Genomic DNA, 15,939 nt, shown 5'->3' with positions numbered 1-15,939 from the left:
CCCCGGGCGGCCTCTCTGTCTATGGCCATACCACCCTGAACGCGCCCGATCTCGTCTGATCTCGGAAGCTAAGCAGGGTCGGGCCTGGTTAGTACTTGGATGGGAGACCGCCTGGGAATACCGGGTGCTGTAGGCTTTTGCGCCCCCTTCCCACACACACTTTTAACTTGCGTGGCCCCGAGAGACAGGCCGTGACCCCCGGGCCCTCGGGCCAGGGCGCAGGCGCAGCCCTGGGCTGCCGGTCGCTGTCCCTTCAGGCCTGCGGCTGGCCTCCCGACGACCAGCGCCCAGCGCCTGCAACAAGGCCCACAGGCCTGGCTCTCCCCAGGGACGCTAGGACACTCACTCCATGAGACCCCGCTGAGCCGAGCCAGGTCCAGGCCACGACCCTCCATGTGCACCCAGACCGACCCCCCCACCCCTCGGCCTGGAGGATGGGGTGTGTGGGGGGGCGACACCCGCCTTCCCCAGAACACGGGGCCCACCCGCGGGGCCCGCTCCCTCACCCGTTCCTGCCACACAAGCAGAACCTTGACACCGAGATCCTGGGAGTGGGAGAGTCCATCGAGCGTCTCTGCCTGGGTCCTTCTCTCTTTGCACCACCTCCGCAAGGTCCCTCCTGTGTCTCTACCTCCTTCCCCACCGCCTTCCTCCGTGAGGGTCCCCCTGAGTCAATCTCTCTCTCTGCCTGTCTCTCCCTTTCACTCTCATCGGAGCAGCAGATGTCTCTGTGGGTCCCTGTTCATCCATCTCTCCTTCTCTCTTGTGCCTCTCTTGGCCTGTGAGGAGGCATCCCTGTCTCCATCTCCCACTCAATCCCTCTCTGGCCTTGACTCTCCTCTCTCTCTCTCTCTCTCTCTCTCTCTCTCTCTCTCTCTCTCTCACACACACACACACACACAGAGACACACACTCACCCCTCTACCCCCCACCCAACCCCAGCCAACTCACTCTGGGCTGCAAGTCACCAGGTCCATGGTAGCCTGGAGACTGGGCAGTCACAGGTTCTCTCATCTCCCATCTAACTTCCCATGGATGTAAGAGTGGATTCACACATCACCCTTGAAGTGCGCGCAGGACTTCAGGGTGTGTGCTCAGCAGAGGCTGAGAGAGGGCCGAGGAGGCCACAGGGTCTTAGGAGTCTGCGCTGAGAGCCAAGCAAGAGAGCAGATGGCAAAAGAGGGCAGGCGCTCCTGAAAGAGGAGGAAGCAGCCTTCAGAGCAGGCAAGCGGTTCGGGGCCAGGGGGTTGCCATGGAGGACCAGGTGCCAAGAGGAGTTGAAGCCTGGCCGGTGGGGACAGGGAAGCAGAGGCCCCTTGGTCGCGGTCACCGGTCCACCTGCAGAGGACAGGACAAGACGCAGGGCCTGACGACCCGGTGGGCGCGTGTCCCCGCAACGCAACCACCGCTCCCCTCCCTCCCCCCTCTCCCCCCTGCAATGCTTGCAGGGGAGGGGGCTTTCCGTCTGGTGAGGCCGCCGACTAAGCTCCCACAGGGGTTTGAATCAGGGTGCTTCTTCCACAGGCGGTCCTTTCCTGGACACTGGACAGAGGGGTCTATGCCCTTCCTCAGGGCGGTGCTGTGCACGTGCTGGTCGTTGACTGGTACCAACAAGGCGCAGAGCCCTCCGACCTTGGCATTGGGTCCGAAGGGGGTGACTGCGGTGGCTTTGCAGAGTGGGCCCGAAACTCAGGGCGAGGCACGACCCCAGCGGCGCACTTCTGAGCCTGGCCGGGCGACTGACTGACTGGGAGCCAGCGGGCCGCTGCCCCCGGCCACCCTCTGCCCGGTTTTCCCTGAGTCCCTGAGTGTGTTCCTCCCTCCTGCCCTCCCTGTGCGTGGCTCCACTCGCCAGGCACGCTCAGGGGACGTGTGTGGCCGGCGGCTGGCCATTGCCCAGTCGGACTGCATTTCCGCCTGGGGCGCAGGGCCTGTGTCAGGGTCCCTGGGGTGTCCGAGGGGGGTGCCCGCCTGCCTCTCCGCCCCTGGCTCTCTGGGCTCCGGGCTAGGCTAGGCTAGGTTCGCGCGCGCGGGACACTGAAACGGCCAGGGCTTCTGGGCTTCTCCGCCTGGCGAAAGGCGGGGTGGGCGTGGCGGTGGGGGGCCGGGGGTCCGTGGGGGGGTTGGGGTCGCGGGAGGCCTGGGCCTTGGCGAGGAGCGGCGGAGGAGGCCAGGCCACGCCAGGCCACGCCAGGCCGGGGCGGGGCGGTGCGATCCCTGCGGGCGCTTGGTGGGGCTCGCGGTAGGTGGAGCCAGGTGGAGAGGGGCGGTGTTGGAGGCGGGACTCAGCCAGTCCCAGTCTCCCAGGACCCCTGGGCCGCTGCCCGGTGGAGTCAGGTCGGAGCGGAGCGTGAGAGCCCCCAGCCTTGAGTTGAGTTGGGCTGGGCTGCGCTGTTGTGGGGCGGGCGAGGGAGGACCCTTGCGACCACCCCCTCCGATTTCCCCCCTCCACCCCCCTCCCGTCCCCTGGACTGAAGGTTGGAACCCGGAGCAGGCTCTTGAGGCGCCCCCGGGCGGCCTCTCTGTCTATGGCCATACCACCCTGAACGCGCCCGATCTCGTCTGATCTCGGAAGCTAAGCAGGGTCGGGCCTGGTTAGTACTTGGATGGGAGACCGCCTGGGAATACCGGGTGCTGTAGGCTTTTGCGCCCCCTTCCCACACACACTTTTAACTTGCGTGGCCCCGAGAGACAGGCCGTGACCCCCGGGCCCTCGGGCCAGGGCGCAGGCGCAGCCCTGGGCTGCCGGTCGCTGTCCCTTCAGGCCTGCGGCTGGCCTCCCGACGACCAGCGCCCAGCGCCTGCAACAAGGCCCACAGGCCTGGCTCTCCCCAGGGACGCTAGGACACTCACTCCATGAGACCCCGCTGAGCCGAGCCAGGTCCAGGCCACGACCCTCCATGTGCACCCAGACCGACCCCCCCACCCCTCGGCCTGGAGGATGGGGTGTGTGGGGGGGCGACACCCGCCTTCCCCAGAACACGGGGCCCACCCGCGGGGCCCGCTCCCTCACCCGTTCCTGCCACACAAGCAGAACCTTGACACCCAGATCCTGGGAGTGGGAGAGTCCATCGAGCGTCTCTGCCTGGGTCCTTCTCTCTTTGCACCACCTCCGCAAGGTCCCTCCTGTGTCTCTACCTCCTTCCCCACCGCCTTCCTCCGTGAGGGTCCCCCTGAGTCTATCTCTCTCTCTGCCTGTCTCTCCCTTTCACTCTCATCGGAGCAGCAGATGTCTCTGTGGGTCCCTGTTCATCCATCTCTCCTTCTCTCTTGTGCCTCTCTTGGCCTGTGAGGAGGCATCCCTGTCTCCATCTCCCACTCAATCCCTCTCTGGCCTTGACTCTCCTCTCTCTCTCTCTCTCTCTCTCTCTCTCTCTCTCTCACACACACACACACACACACACACACACAGAGACACACACTCACCCCTCTACCCCCCACCCAACCCCAGCCAACTCACTCTGGGCTGCAAGTCACCAGGTCCATGGTAGCCTGGAGACTGGGCAGTCACAGGTTCTCTCATCTCCCATCTAACTTCCCATGGATGTAAGAGTGGATTCACACATCACCCTTGAAGTGCGCGCAGGACTTCAGGGTGTGTGCTCAGCAGAGGCTGAGAGAGGGCCGAGGAGGCCACAGGGTCTTAGGAGTCTGCGCTGAGAGCCAAGCAAGAGAGCAGATGGCAAAAGAGGGCAGGCGCTCCTGAAAGAGGAGGAAGCAGCCTTCAGAGCAGGCAAGCGGTTCGGGGCCAGGGGGTTGCCATGGAGGACCAGGTGCCAAGAGGAGTTGAAGCCCGGCCGGTGGGGACAGGGAAGCAGAGGCCCCTTGGTCGCGGTCACCGGTCCACCTGCAGAGGACAGGACAAGACGCAGGGCCTGACGACCCGGTGGGCGCGTGTCCCCGCAACGCAACCACCGCTCCCCTCCCTCCCCCCTCTCCCCCCTGCAATGCTTGCAGGGGAGGGGGCTTTCCGTCTGGTGAGGCCGCCGACTAAGCTCCCACAGGGGTTTGAATCAGGGTGCTTCTTCCACAGGCGGTCCTTTCCTGGACACTGGACAGAGGGGTCTATGCCCTTCCTCAGGGCGGTGCTGTGCACGTGCTGGTCGTTGACTGGTACCAACAAGGCGCAGAGCCCTCCGACCTTGGCATTGGGTCCGAAGGGGGTGACTGCGGTGGCTTTGCAGAGTGGGCCCGAAACTCAGGGCGAGGCACGACCCCAGCGGCGCACTTCTGAGCCTGGCCGGGCGACTGACTGACTGGGAGCCAGCGGGCCGCTGCCCCCGGCCACCCTCTGCCCGGTTTTCCCTGAGTCCCTGAGTGTGTTCCTCCCTCCTGCCCTCCCTGTGCGTGGCTCCACTCGCCAGGCACGCTCAGGGGACGTGTGTGGCCGGCGGCTGGCCATTGCCCAGTCGGACTGCATTTCCGCCTGGGGCGCTGGGCCTGTGTCAGGGTCCCTGGGGTGTCCGAGGGGGGTGCCCGCCTGCCTCTCCGCCCCTGGCTCTCTGGGCTCCGGGCTAGGCTAGGCTAGGTTCGCGCGCGCGGGACACTGAAACGGCCAGGGCTTCTGGGCTTCTCCGCCTGGCGAAAGGCGGGGTGGGCGTGGCGGTGGGGGGCCGGGGGTCCGTGGGGGGGTTGGGGTCGCGGGAGGCCTGGGCCTTGGCGAGGAGCGGCGGAGGAGGCCAGGCCACGCCAGGCCACACCAGGCCGGGGCGGGGCGGGGCGGGGCGATCCCTGCGGGCGCTTGGTGGGGCTCGCGGTAGGTGGAGCCAGGTGGAGAGGGGCGGTGTTGGAGGCGGGACTCAGCCAGTCCCAGTCTCCCAGGACCCCTGGGCCGCTGCCCGGTGGAGTCAGGTCGGAGCGGAGCGTGAGAGCCCCCAGCCTTGAGTTGAGTTGGGTTGGGCTGCGCTGTTGTGGGGCGGGCGAGGGAGGCCCCCTGCGACCACCCCCTCCGATTTCCCCCCTCCACCCCCCTCCCGTCCCCTGGACTGAAGGGTGGAACCCGGAGCAGGCTCTTGAGGCGCCCCCGGGCGGCCTCTCCGTCTAAGGCCATACCACCCTGAACGCGCCCGATCTCGTCTGATCTCGGAAGCTAAGCAGGGTCGGGCCTGGTTAGTACTTGGATGGGAGACCGCCTGGGAATACCGGGTGCTGTAGGCTTTTGCGCCCCCTTCCCACACACACTTTTAACTTGCGTGGCCCCGAGAGACAGGCCGTGACCCCCGGGCCCTCGGGCCAGGGCGCAGGCGCAGCCCTGGGCTGCCGGTCGCTGTCCCTTCAGGCCTGCGGCTGGCCTCCCGACGACCAGCGCCCAGCGCCTGCAACAAGGCCCACAGGCCTGGCTCTCCCCAGGGACGCTAGGACACTCACTCCATGAGACCCCGCTGAGCCGAGCCAGGTCCAGGCCACGACCCTCCATGTGCACCCAGACCGACCCCCCCACCCCTCGGCCTGGAGGATGGGGTGTGTGGGGGGGCGACACCCGCCTTCCCCAGAACACGGGGCCCACCCGCGGGGCCCGCTCCCTCACCCGTTCCTGCCACACAAGCAGAACCTTGACACCCAGATCCTGGGAGTGGGAGAGTCCATCGAGCGTCTCTGCCTGGGTCCTTCTCTCTTTGCACCACCTCCGCAAGGTCCCTCCTGTGTCTCTACCTCCTTCCCCACCGCCTTCCTCCGTGAGGGTCCCCCTGAGTCTATCTCTCTCTCTGCCTGTCTCTCCTTTTCACTCTCATCGGAGCAGCAGATGTCTCTGTGGGTCCCTGTTCATCCATCTCTCCTTCTCTCTTGTGCCTCTCTTGGCCTGTGAGGAGGCATCCCTGTCTCCATCTCCCACTCAATCCCTCTCTGGCCTTGACTCTCCTCTCTCTCTCTCTCTCTCTCTCTCTCTCTCTCACACACACACACACACACACACACACAGAGAGAGACACACACTCACCCCTCTACCCCCCACCCAACCCCAGCCAACTCACTCTGGGCTGCAAGTCACCAGGTCCATGGTAGCCTGGAGACTGGGCAGTCACAGGTTCTCTCATCTCCCATCTAACTTCCCATGGATGTAAGAGTGGATTCACACATCACCCTTGAAGTGCGCGCAGGACTTCAGGGTGTGTGCTCAGCAGAGGCTGAGAGAGGGCCGAGGAGGCCACAGGGTCTTAGGAGTCTGCGCTGAGAGCCAAGCAAGAGAGCAGATGGCAAAAGAGGGCAGGCGCTCCTGAAAGAGGAGGAAGCAGCCTTCAGAGCAGGCAAGCGGTTCGGGGCCAGGGGGTTGCCATGGAGGACCAGGTGCCAAGAGGAGTTGAAGCCCGGCCGGTGGGGACAGGGAAGCAGAGGCCCCTTGGTCGCGGTCACCGGTCCACCTGCAGAGGACAGGACAAGACGCAGGGCCTGACGACCCGGTGGGCGCGTGTCCCCGCAACGCAACCACCGCTCCCCTCCCTCCCCCCTCTCCCCCCTGCAATGCTTGCAGGGGAGGGGGCTTTCCGTCTGGTGAGGCCGCCGACTAAGCTCCCACAGGGGTTTGAATCAGGGTGCTTCTTCCACAGGCGGTCCTTTCCTGGACACTGGACAGAGGGGTCTATGCCCTTCCTCAGGGCGGTGCTGTGCACGTGCTGGTCGTTGACTGGTACCAACAAGGCGCAGAGCCCTCCGACCTTGGCATTGGGTCCGAAGGGGGTGACTGCGGTGGCTTTGCAGAGTGGGCCCGAAACTCAGGGCGAGGCACGACCCCAGCGGCGCACTTCTGAGCCTGGCCGGGCGACTGACTGACTGGGAGCCAGCGGGCCGCTGCCCCCGGCCACCCTCTGCCCGGTTTTCCCTGAGTCCCTGAGTGTGTTCCTCCCTCCTGCCCTCCCTGTGCGTGGCTCCACTCGCCAGGCACGCTCAGGGGACGTGTGTGGCCGGCGGCTGGCCATTGCCCAGTCGGACTGCATTTCCGCCTGGGGCGCTCGGCCTGTGTCAGGGTCCCTGGGGTGTCCGAGGGGGGTGCCCGCCTGCCTCTCCGCCCCTGGCTCTCTGGGCTCCGGGCTAGGCTAGGCTAGGTTCGCGCGCGCGGGACACTGAAACGGCCAGGGCTTCTGGGCTTCTCCGCCTGGCGAAAGGCGGGGTGGGCGTGGCGGTGGGGGGCCGGGGGTCCGTGGGGGGGTTGGGGTCGCGGGAGGCCTGGGCCTTGGCTAGGAGCGGCGGAGGAGGCCAGGCCACGCCAGGCCAGGCCGGGGCGGGGCGGGGCGATCCCTGCGGGCGCTTGGTGGGGCTCGCGGTAGGTGGAGCCAGGTGGAGAGGGGCGGTGTTGGAGGCGGGATTCAGCCAGTCCCAGTCTCCCAGGACCCCTGGGCCGCTGCCCGGTGGAGTCAGGTCGGAGCGGAGCATGAGAGCCCCCAGCCTTGAGTTGAGTTGGGTTGGGCTGCGCTGTTGTGGGGCGGGCGAGGGAGGACCCCTGCGACCACCCCCTCCGATTTCCCCCCTCCACCCCCCTCCCGTCCCCTGGACTGAAGGTTGGAACCCGGAGCAGGCTCTTGAGGCGCCCCCGGGCGGCCTCTCTGTCTATGGCCATACCACCCTGAACGCGCCCGATCTCGTCTGATCTCGGAAGCTAAGCAGGGTCGGGCCTGGTTAGTACTTGGATGGGAGACCGCCTGGGAATACCGGGTGCTGTAGGCTTTTGCGCCCCCTTCCCACACACACTTTTAACTTGCGTGGCCCCGAGAGACAGGCCGTGACCCCCGGGCCCTCGGGCCAGGGCGCAGGCGCAGCCCTGGGCTGCCGGTCGCTGTCCCTTCAGGCCTGCGGCTGGCCTCCCGACGACCAGCGCCCAGCGCCTGCAACAAGGCCCACAGGCCTGGCTCTCCCCAGGGACGCTAGGACACTCACTCCATGAGACCCCGCTGAGCCGAGCCAGGTCCAGGCCACGACCCTCCATGTGCACCCAGACCGACCCCCCCACCCCTCGGCCTGGAGGATGGGGTGTGTGGGGGGGCGACACCCGCCTTCCCCAGAACACGGGGCCCACCCGCGGGGCCCGCTCCCTCACCCGTTCCTGCCACACAAGCAGAACCTTGACACCCAGATCCTGGGAGTGGGAGAGTCCATCGAGCGTCTCTGCCTGGGTCCTTCTCTCTTTGCACCACCTCCGCAAGGTCCCTCCTGTGTCTCTACCTCCTTCCCCACCGCCTTCCTCCGTGAGGGTCCCCCTGAGTCAATCTCTCTCTCTGCCTGTCTCTCCCTTTCACTCTCATCGGAGCAGCAGATGTCTCTGTGGGTCCCTGTTCATCCATCTCTCCTTCTCTCTTGTGCCTCTCTTGGCCTGTGAGGAGGCATCCCTGTCTCCATCTCCCACTCAATCCCTCTCTGGCCTTGACTCTCCTCTCTCTCTCTCTCTCTCTCTCTCTCTCACACACACACACACACACACACACAGAGAGAGAGACACACACTCACCCCTCTACCCCCCACCCAACCCCAGCCAACTCACTCTGGGCTGCAAGTCACCAGGTCCATGGTAGCCTGGAGACTGGGCAGTCACAGGTTCTCTCATCTCCCATCTAACTTCCCATGGATGTAAGAGTGGATTCACACATCACCCTTGAAGTGCGCGCAGGACTTCAGGGTGTGTGCTCAGCAGAGGCTGAGAGAGGGCCGAGGAGGCCACAGGGTCTTAGGAGTCTGCGCTGAGAGCCAAGCAAGAGAGCAGATGGCAAAAGAGGGCAGGCGCTCCTGAAAGAGGAGGAAGCAGCCTTCAGAGCAGGCAAGCGGTTCGGGGCCAGGGGGTTGCCATGGAGGACCAGGTGCCAAGAGGAGTTGAAGCCCGGCCGGTGGGGACAGGGAAGCAGAGGCCCCTTGGTCGCGGTCACCGGTCCACCTGCAGAGGACAGGACAAGACGCAGGGCCTGACGACCCGGTGGGCGCGTGTCCCCGCAACGCAACCACCGCTCCCCTCCCTCCCCCCTCTCCCCCCTGCAATGCTTGCAGGGGAGGGGGCTTTCCGTCTGGTGAGGCCGCCGACTAAGCTCCCACAGGGGTTTGAATCAGGGTGCTTCTTCCACAGGCGGTCCTTTCCTGGACACTGGACAGAGGGGTCTATGCCCTTCCTCAGGGCGGTGCTGTGCACGTGCTGGTCGTTGACTGGTACCAACAAGGCGCAGAGCCCTCCGACCTTGGCATTGGGTCCGAAGGGGGTGACTGCGGTGGCTTTGCAGAGTGGGCCCGAAACTCAGGGCGAGGCACGACCCCAGCGGCGCACTTCTGAGCCTGGCCGGGCGACTGACTGACTGGGAGCCAGCGGGCCGCTGCCCCCGGCCACCCTCTGCCCGGTTTTCCCTGAGTCCCTGAGTGTGTTCCTCCCTCCTGCCCTCCCTGTGCGTGGCTCCACTCGCCAGGCACGCTCAGGGGACGTGTGTGGCCGGCGGCTGGCCATTGCCCAGTCGGACTGCATTTCCGCCTGGGGCGCTGGGCCTGTGTCAGGGTCCCTGGGGTGTCCGAGGGGGGTGCCCGCCTGCCTCTCCGCCCCTGGCTCTCTGGGCTCCGGGCTAGGCTAGGCTAGGTTCGCGCGCGCGGGACACTGAAACGGCCAGGGCTTCTGGGCTTCTCCGCCTGGCGAAAGGCGGGGTGGGCGTGGCGGTGGGGGGCCGGGGGTCCGTGGGGGGGTTGGGGTCGCGGGAGGCCTGGGCCTTGGCGAGGAGCGGCGGAGGAGGCCAGGCCACGCCAGGCCACGCCAGGCCGGGGCGGGGCGGTGCGATCCCTGCGGGCGCTTGGTGGGGCTCGCTGTAAGTGGAGCCAGGTGGAGAGCGGCGGTGTTGGAGGCGGGACTCAGCCAGTCCCAGTCTCCCAGGACCCCTGGGCCGCTGCCCGGTGGAGTCAGGTCGGAGCGGAGCGTGAGAGCCCCCAGCCTTGAGTTGAGTTGGGCTGGGCTGCGCTGTTGTGGGGCGGGCGAGGGAGGCCCCCTGCGACCACCCCCTCCGATTTCCCCCCTCCACCCCCCTCCCGTCCCCTGGACTGAAGGGTGGAACCCGGAGCAGGCTCTTGAGGCGCCCCCGGGCGGCCCTCCCCGTCTACGGCCATACCACCCTGAACGCGCCCGATCTCGTCTGATCTCGGAAGCTAAGCAGGGTCGGGCCTGGTTAGTACTTGGATGGGAGACCGCCTGGGAATACCGGGTGCTGTAGGCTTTTGCGCCCCCTTCCCACACACACTTTTAACTTGCGTGGCCCCGAGAGACAGGCCGTGACCCCCGGGCCCTCGGGCCAGGGCGCAGGCGCAGCCCTGGGCTGCCGGTCGCTGTCCCTTCAGGCCTGCGGCTGGCCTCCCGACGACCAGCGCCCAGCGCCTGCAACAAGGCCCACAGGCCTGGCTCTCCCCAGGGACGCTAGGACACTCACTCCATGAGACCCCGCTGAGCCGAGCCAGGTCCAGGCCACGACCCTCCATGTGCACCCAGACCGACCCCCCCACCCCTCGGCCTGGAGGATGGGGTGTGTGGGGGGGCGACACCCGCCTTCCCCAGAACACGGGGCCCACCCGCGGGGCCCGCTCCCTCACCCGTTCCTGCCACACAAGCAGAACCTTGACACCCAGATCCTGGGAGTGGGAGAGTCCATCGAGCGTCTCTGCCTGGGTCCTTCTCTCTTTGCACCACCTCCGCAAGGTCCCTCCTGTGTCTCTACCTCCTTCCCCACCGCCTTCCTCCGTGAGGGTCCCCCTGAGTCTATCTCTCTCTCTGCCTGTCTCTCCTTTTCACTCTCATCGGAGCAGCAGATGTCTCTGTGGGTCCCTGTTCATCCATCTCTCCTTCTCTCTTGTGCCTCTCTTGGCCTGTGAGGAGGCATCCCTGTCTCCATCTCCCACTCAATCCCTCTCTGGCCTTGACTCTCCTCTCTCTCTCTCTCTCTCTCTCTCTCTCTCTCTCTCTCTCACACACACACACACACACACACACAGAGACACACACTCACCCCTCTACCCCCCACCCAACCCCAGCCAACTCACTCTGGGCTGCAAGTCACCAGGTCCATGGTAGCCTGGAGACTGGGCAGTCACAGGTTCTCTCATCTCCCATCTAACTTCCCATGGATGTAAGAGTGGATTCACACATCACCCTTGAAGTGCGCGCAGGACTTCAGGGTGTGTGCTCAGCAGAGGCTGAGAGAGGGCCGAGGAGGCCACAGGGTCTTAGGAGTCTGCGCTGAGAGCCAAGCAAGAGAGCAGATGGCAAAAGAGGGCAGGCGCTCCTGAAAGAGGAGGAAGCAGCCTTCAGAGCAGGCAAGCGGTTCGGGGCCAGGGGGTTGCCATGGAGGACCAGGTGCCAAGAGGAGTTGAAGCCCGGCCGGTGGGGACAGGGAAGCAGAGGCCCCTTGGTCGCGGTCACCGGTCCACCTGCAGAGGACAGGACAAGACGCAGGGCCTGACGACCCGGTGGGCGCGTGTCCCCGCAACGCAACCACCGCTCCCCTCCCTCCCCTCTCTCCCCCCTGCAATGCTTGCAGGGGAGGGGGCTTTCCGTCTGGTGAGGCCGCCTACTAAGCTCCCACAGGGGTTTGAATCAGGGTGCTTCTTCCACAGGCGGTCCTTTCCTGGACACTGGACAGAGGGGTCTATGCCCTTCCTCAGGGCGGTGCTGTGCACGTGCTGGTCGATGACTGGTACCAACAAGGCGCAGAGCCCTCCGACCTTGGCATTGGGTCCGAAGGGGGTGACTGCGGTGGCTTTGCAGAGTGGGCCCGAAACTCAGGGCGAGGCACGACCCCAGCGGCGCACTTCTGAGCCTGGCCGGGCGACTGACTGACTGGGAGCCAGCGGGCCGCTGCCCCCGGCCACCCTCTGCCCGGTTTTCCCTGAGTCCCTGAGTGTGTTCCTCCCTCCTGCCCTCCCTGTGCGTGGCTCCACTCGCCAGGCACGCTCAGGGGACGTGTGTGGCCGGCGGCTGGCCATTGCCCAGTCGGACTGCATTTCCGCCTGGGGCGCTGGGCCTGTGTCAGGGTCCCTGGGGTGTCCGAGGGGGGTGCCCGCCTGCCTCTCCGCCCCTGGCTCTCTGGGCTCCGGGCTAGGCTAGGCTAGGTTCGCGCGCGCGGGACACTGAAACGGCCAGGGCTTCTGGGCTTCTCCGCCTGGCGAAAGGCGGGGTGGGCGTGGCGGTGGGGGGCCGGGGGTCCGTGGGGGGGTTGGGGTCGCGGGAGGCCTGGGCCTTGGCGAGGAGCGGCGGAGGAGGCCAGGCCACGCCAGGCCACGCCAGGCCGGGGCGGGGCGGGGCGATCCCTGCGGGCGCTTGGTGGGGCTCGCGGTAGGTGGAGCCAGGTGGAGAGGGGCGGTGTTGGAGGCGGGATTCAGCCAGTCCCAGTCTCCCAGGACCCCTGGGCCGCTGCCTGGTGGAGTCAGGTCGGAGCGGAGCGTGAGAGCCCCCAGCCTTGAGTTGAGTTGGGTTGGGCTGCGCTGTTGTGGGGCGGGCGAGGGAGGCCCCCTGCGACCACCCCCTCCGATTTCCCCCCTCCACCCCCCTCCCGTCCCCTGGACTGAAGGGTGGAACCCGGAGCAGGCTCTTGAGGCGCCCCCGGGCGGCCCTCCCCGTCTACGGCCATACCACCCTGAACGCGCCCGATCTCGTCTGATCTCGGAAGCTAAGCAGGGTCGGGCCTGGTTAGTACTTGGATGGGAGACCGCCTGGGAATACCGGGTGCTGTAGGCTTTTGCGCCCCCTTCCCACACACACTTTTAACTTGCGTGGCCCCGAGAGACAGGCCGTGACCCCCGGGCCCTCGGGCCAGGGCGCAGGCGCAGCCCTGGGCTGCCGGTCGCTGTCCCTTCAGGCCTGCGGCTGGCCTCCCGACGACCAGCGCCCAGCGCCTGCAACAAGGCCCACAGGCCTGGCTCTCCCCAGGGACGCTAGGACACTCACTCCATGAGACCCCGCTGAGCCGAGCCAGGTCCAGGCCACGACCCTCCATGTGCACCCAGACCGACCCCCCCACCCCTCGGCCTGGAGGATGGGGTGTGTGGGGGGGCGACACCCGCCTTCCCCAGAACACGGGGCCCACCCGCGGGGCCCGCTCCCTCACCCGTTCCTGCCCCACAAGCAGAAACTTGACACCCACATCCTGGGAGTGGGAGAGTCCGTCGAGCGTCTCTGCCTGGGTCCTTCTCTCTTTGCACCACCTCCGCAAGGTCCCTCCTGTGTCTCTACCTCCTTCCCCACCGCCTTCCTCCGTGAGGGTCCCCCTGAGTCTATCTCTCTCTCTGCCTGTCTCTCCCTTTCACTCTCATCGGAGCAGCAGATGTCTCTGTGGGTCCCTGTTCATCCATCTCTCCTTCTCTCTTGTGCCTCTCTTGGCCTGTGAGGAGGCATCCCTGTCTCCATCTCCCACTCAATCCCTCTCTGTCCTTGACTCTCCTCTCTCTCTCTCTCTCTCTCACACACACACACACACACACACACACAGAGAGAGACACACACTCACCCCTCTACCCCCCACCCAACCCCAGCCAACTCACTCTGGGCTGCAAGTCACCAGGTCCATGGTAGCCTGGAGACTGGGCAGTCACAGGTTCTCTCATCTCCCATCTAACTTCCCATGGATGTAAGAGTGGATTCACACATCACCCTTGAAGTGCGCGCAGGACTTCAGGGTGTGTGCTCAGCAGAGGCTGAGAGAGGGCCGAGGAGGCCACAGGGTCTTAGGAGTCTGTGCTGAGAGCCAAGCAAGAGAGCAGATGGCAAAAGAGGGCAGGCGCTCCTGAAAGAGGAGGAAGCAGCCTTCAGAGCAGGCAAGCGGTTCGGGGCCAGGGGGTTGCCATGGAGGACCAGGTGCCAAGAGGAGTTGAAGCCCGGCCGGTGGGGACAGGGAAGCAGAGGCCCCTTGGTCGCGGTCACCGGTCCACCTGCAGAGGACAGGACAAGACGCAGGGCCTGACGACCCGGTGGGCGCGTGTCCCCGCAACGCAACCACCGCTCCCCTCCCTCCCCCCTCTCCCCCCTGCAATGCTTGCAGGGGAGGGGGCTTTCCGTCTGGTGAGGCCGCCGACTAAGCTCCCACAGGGGTTTGAATCAGGGTGCTTCTTCCACAGGCGGTCCTTTCCTGGACACTGGACAGAGGGGTCTATGCCCTTCCTCAGGGCGGTGCTGTGCACGTGCTGGTCGTTGACTGGTACCAACAAGGCGCAGAGCCCTCCGACCTTGGCATTGGGTCCGAAGGGGGTGACTGCGGTGGCTTTGCAGAGTGGGCCCGAAACTCAGGGCGAGGCACGACCCCAGCGGCGCACTTCTGAGCCTGGCCGGGCGACTGACTGACTGGGAGCCAGCGGGCCGCTGCCCCCGGCCACCCTCTGCCCGGTTTTCCCTGAGTCCCTGAGTGTGTTCCTCCCTCCTGCCCTCCCTGTGCGTGGCTCCACTCGCCAGGCACGCTCAGGGGACGTGTGTGGCCGGCGGCTGGCCATTGCCCAGTCGGACTGCATTTCCGCCTGGGGCGCTGGGCCTGTGTCAGGGTCCCTGGGGTGTCCGAGGGGGGTGCCCGCCTGCCTCTCCGCCCCTGGCTCTCTGGTCTCCGGGCTAGGCTAGGCTAGGTTCGCGCGCGCGGGACACTGAAACGGCCAGGGCTTCTGGGCTTCTCCGCCTGGCGAAAGGCGGGGTGGGCGTGGCGGTGGGGGGCCGGGGCTCCGTGGGGGGGTTGGGGTCGCGGGAGGCCTGGGCCTTGGCGAGGAGCGGCGGAGGAGGCCAGGCCACGCCAGGCCACGCCAGGCCGGGGCGGGGCGGGGCGATCCCTGCGGGCGCTTGGTGGGGCTCGCGGTAGGTGGAGCCAGGTGGAGAGGGGCGGTGTTGGAGGCGGGACTCAGCCAGTCCCAGTCTCCCAGGACCCCTGGGCCGCTGCCCGGTGGAGTCAGGTCGGAGCGGAGCGTGAGAGCCCCCAGCCTTGAGTTGAGTTGGGTTGGGCTGCGCTGTTGTGGGGCGGGCGAGGGAGGCCCCCTGCTACCACCCCCTCCGATTTCCCCCCTCCACCCCCCTCCCGTCCCCTGGACTGAAGGGTGGAACCCGGAGCAGGCTCTTGAGGCGCCCCCGGGCGGCCCTCCCCGTCTACGGCCATACCACCCTGAACGCGCCCGATCTCGTCTGATCTCGGAAGCTAAGCAGGGTCGGGCCTGGTTAGTACTTGGATGGGAGACCGCCTGGGAATACCGGGTGCTGTAGGCTTTTGCGCCCCCTTCCCACACACACTTTTAACTTGCGTGGCCCCGAGAGACAGGCCGTGACCCCCGGGCCCTCGGGCCAGGGCGCAGGCGCAGCCCTGGGCTGCCGGTCGCTGTCCCTTCAGGCCTGCGGCTGGCCTCCCGACGACCAGCGCCCAGCGCCTGCAACAAGGCCCACAGGCCTGGCTCTCCCCAGGGACGCTAGGACACTCACTCCATGAGACCCCGCTGAGCCGAGCCAGGTCCAGGCCACGACCCTCCATGTGCACCCAGACCGACCCCCCCACCCCTCGGCCTGGAGGATGGGGTGTGTGGGGGGGCGACACCCGCCTTCCCCAGAACACGGGGCCCACCCGCGGGGCCCGCTCCCTCACCCGTTCCTGCCACACAAGCAGAACCTTGACACCCAGATCCTGGGAGTGGGAGAGTCCATCGAGCGTCTCTGCCTGGGTCCTTCTCTCTTTGCACCACCTCCGCAAGGTCCCTCCTGTGTCTCTACCTCCTTCCCCACCGCCTTCCTCCGTGAGGGTCCCCCTGAGTCTATCTCTCTCTCTGCCTGTCTCTCCCTTTCACTCTCATCGGAGCAGCAGATGTCTCTGTGGGTCCCTGTTCATCCATCTCTCCTTCTCTCTTGTGCCTCTCTTGGCCTGTGAGGAGGCATCCCTGTCTCCATCTCCCACCCAATCCCTCTCTGGCCTTGACTCTCCTCTCTCTCTCTCTCTCTCTCTCTCTCTCTCTCTCTCTCACAGACACACACACACACACACAGAGAGA

The 15,939-nt window shown here is 66.5% G+C and overlaps 7 non-coding genes across 7 annotated transcripts; all 7 read left to right on the top strand.

Annotated features, from left to right (window-relative positions):
* The first annotated feature begins 17 nt into the window (after positions 1-17).
* On the top strand, positions 18-136 carry LOC139703854 (5S ribosomal RNA). Its single transcript, XR_011705933.1, has one exon. It is a non-coding gene; the product is annotated as a 5S ribosomal RNA (ribosomal RNA).
* Positions 137-2,524: 2,388 nt separating this feature from the next.
* Positions 2,525-2,643, top strand: LOC139703852 (5S ribosomal RNA). Its single transcript, XR_011705931.1, has one exon. It is a non-coding gene; the product is annotated as a 5S ribosomal RNA (ribosomal RNA).
* Positions 2,644-5,038: 2,395 nt separating this feature from the next.
* On the top strand, positions 5,039-5,157 carry LOC139703871 (5S ribosomal RNA). The gene has a single exon (XR_011705950.1). It is a non-coding gene; the product is annotated as a 5S ribosomal RNA (ribosomal RNA).
* Positions 5,158-7,540: 2,383 nt separating this feature from the next.
* LOC139703851 (5S ribosomal RNA) lies at positions 7,541-7,659 on the top strand. The gene has a single exon (XR_011705930.1). It is a non-coding gene; the product is annotated as a 5S ribosomal RNA (ribosomal RNA).
* Positions 7,660-10,044: 2,385 nt separating this feature from the next.
* Positions 10,045-10,163, top strand: LOC139703836 (5S ribosomal RNA). Its single transcript, XR_011705915.1, has one exon. It is a non-coding gene; the product is annotated as a 5S ribosomal RNA (ribosomal RNA).
* A 2,391-nt stretch (positions 10,164-12,554) lies between these two features.
* On the top strand, positions 12,555-12,673 carry LOC139703835 (5S ribosomal RNA). The gene has a single exon (XR_011705914.1). It is a non-coding gene; the product is annotated as a 5S ribosomal RNA (ribosomal RNA).
* Positions 12,674-15,050: 2,377 nt separating this feature from the next.
* On the top strand, positions 15,051-15,169 carry LOC139703834 (5S ribosomal RNA). The gene has a single exon (XR_011705913.1). It is a non-coding gene; the product is annotated as a 5S ribosomal RNA (ribosomal RNA).
* The last annotated feature ends 770 nt before the right edge of the window (positions 15,170-15,939 follow it).

The sequence above is a fragment of the Marmota flaviventris genome, unplaced genomic scaffold, assembly GCF_047511675.1.
Source record: "Marmota flaviventris isolate mMarFla1 unplaced genomic scaffold, mMarFla1.hap1 Scaffold_132, whole genome shotgun sequence".
Taxonomy (NCBI): Eukaryota; Metazoa; Chordata; class Mammalia; order Rodentia; family Sciuridae; genus Marmota; species Marmota flaviventris.
Note: the sequence above shows the minus strand (reverse complement) of the source record. Positions and strands in the feature narration are given on the sequence as shown.